Genomic DNA, 2955 nt, shown 5'->3' with positions numbered 1-2955 from the left:
AATTGAAATATTGAGAACTTAATTAATTTTAATGATTTACTTTAACTAAATGTACCAATCAAAACAAAGTTGTTAAGAAGATTTACTCAATTGAGCGTATTATAAAATTTGATTATATTTGAAAAAATCAATTGTTAATTCAGAAGAAAAAACAATCATTTTTTTTAGGAATGATTTATATAGCAACATGTTACAAAAAAATTTGTAATATTATAGTCTAGTAGTAGCACACACAAATAGAGTAAAAAAATTATTAAATTACAAAGTAAAATGATTAAATTTTGTAGTTGAAACCTATCATATCAAACTTAATTCGTCAATAAATACTTTGAAAACATTAGAAATGAATGATTTTAATTGTCTTTATGGAGAACATGGAATAACTAACNAATGATTTTAATTGTCTTTATGGAGACGATGTAATAACTAACTGTTTAATTGATAAATTAGAATTTTTTTTTCAATTTTTGAGGGTAATATCTTTAACTAGATACGAATTGTAGTAATTTGACGTATCGTTGAAAAAAGTAGGTCAAGTTAGAGCAGAGAAAATAAATGATAGTCACAAAAATATATCTTCTCAGCTTTGCATTGAAGCTAAAACTTAAAATATAGTAAAATAATTTTAATACGACTAAGAAATTTCTTCTTACAAGGGGCGACTAAAATTATGGGATCCTTGATCTTTATTGAAGTTATTGAATCTAAATGAGATAAAAATCAAACGAGTTAAAATTTATACTAACTTAAAAAGAATTAAGAAAAAATGCAAAAAATTCATTGCCATACGCGGGTTGGAACCTCGTACCCCAAGCGTGTAAAACATAAAATTACTTACTCGGCAACCGTACGTCGATATCGTTGGATGAAAAAATTGGTTATTTAAGCTAGTTTAAATTTCAAAGTTATTTTTCTCGACTTAAAAGAAGCAAACAAATTTAAATAAGTTTAACTTTCTATGCTATATTAATTTTTTATTTATATAATATTTATGAAAATCTGTACTCCCCTTGTCAGGTATTTTAAAATAAAATAAAATACAAAACCCAGAATTTTAACACAAAAATAGCATATTTTTGCATACGGTAGTCATTTTTACCATGAAGACAAATCCAGAGGTCAAATTTTTTTTTTTCACATTAAAGTATATTACATAAGCTTTAATTTAAGATATATTTAAAAGTGTCAGTATTTCCGGAATACTTTCAAAAATTAAATTGAAAATATCGTAGTAACAATACGCATGTTTAAAGTTTTGACCCCCCTTGTTAAAGGGGTATGATCCGATTTACAAAAAAAGCGTGCCAGATGAAAGGGGTATATCAATATTTATTATAAAAAAATAATAATATAGATCCATACATTTTTCCAAAAGTTATATAAAATATAAATTAAATAATATAACATATAAAATCGAGATTTTTTTCACGGAAATCGTACGTTTTTCTTTAACTTTGATGTCCGTTTTCACCACGAAGACAAGTCCAGAGGTCAAATTTTTTTTTTTCAAATTAAAGTATATTACATAAGCTTTAATTTAAGATATATATAAAAGTGTCAGTATTTCCGGAATACTTTCAAAAATTAAATTGAAAATATCGTAGTAACAATACGCATGTTTAAAGTTTTGACCCCCCTTGTTAAAGGGGTATGATCCGATTTACAAAAAAAGCGTGCCAGATGAAAGGGGTATATAAATATTTATTATAAAAAAATAATAATATTGATCCATACATTTTTCCAAAAGTTATATAAAATATAAATTAAATAATATAACATATAAAATCGAGATTTTTTTCACGGAAATCGTACGTTTTTCTTTAACTTTGATGTCCGTTTTCACCACGAAGACAAGTCCAGAGGTCAAATTTTTTTTTTTCAAATTAAAGTATATTACATAAGCTTTAATTTAAGATATATATAAAAGTGTCAGTATTTCCGGAATACTTTCAAAAATTAAATTGAAAATATCTTAGTAACAATACGCATGTTCAAAGTTTTAACCCCCTTTGTTAAAGGGATATGATCCGATTTACAAAAAAAGCGTGCCAAATGAAAGCGGTATATAAATATTTATTATAAAAAAATAATAATATTGATCCATACATTTTCCCAAACGTTATATAAAATATAAATTAAATAATATAAAATATAAAATGGAGAATTTTTTCACGGAAATCGTACGTTTTTCTTTAACTTTGATGTCCGTTTTCACCACGAAGACAAGTCCAGAGGTCAAATTTTTTTTTTTCAAATTAAAGTATATTACATAAGCTTTAATTTAAGATATATATAAAAGTGTCAGTCTTTCCGGAACATTTTCAAAAGTTAAGTTGAAAAAGTTCTACTTTCTATACGCATTTTAAAAGGTTTGCACCCCCCCTGTATAAAGGGAAATGGTCCGATTTTAAAAAAAAGTATGTCGAATGAAAGAAGTATATATAAAGTATTTATCATTAAAGAATAAAGTTGATTCATGCATTTTTTAAAAAGTTATAGCAACATAATGTTAAAAAATGTAAAATATAATATCAAGAATTTTTTCACAAAAATAGCATATCTTTAACTTTGATGTCCGTTTTCACCACAAAGACAAGTCCAGAGGTCAAATTTTTTTTTTTTTAATTAAAATATATTACATAAGCTTTAATTTAATATATATATAAAAGTGTCAGTCTTTCCGGAACATTTTCAAAAGTTATGTTGAAAAACTTAATATTTGTGAAAAAATTGCCATTTTGAATCCCTCTTGTGGGCAGGTAAAGGGTTAGATTTATAAAAAAAAACCAAATGATAGATAAAGACATGCATCTAAATAAAAAAAATATACTGATTTGGTCATTTTTGATAAAGTTATAACAGTTAACAAAGTTATAAGTTTTATACACTGGACTACAAGGAACTTCCATCAGAAACAAAAATATACTATTCTAAATCAACTTTTCGCGATGTTTC

Source organism: Daktulosphaira vitifoliae, unplaced genomic scaffold (assembly GCF_025091365.1).
Source record: "Daktulosphaira vitifoliae isolate Bord-2020 unplaced genomic scaffold, ASM2509136v1 Scaffold_1, whole genome shotgun sequence".
Lineage (NCBI taxonomy): Eukaryota > Metazoa > Arthropoda > Insecta > Hemiptera > Phylloxeridae > Daktulosphaira > Daktulosphaira vitifoliae.
Note: the sequence above shows the minus strand (reverse complement) of the source record.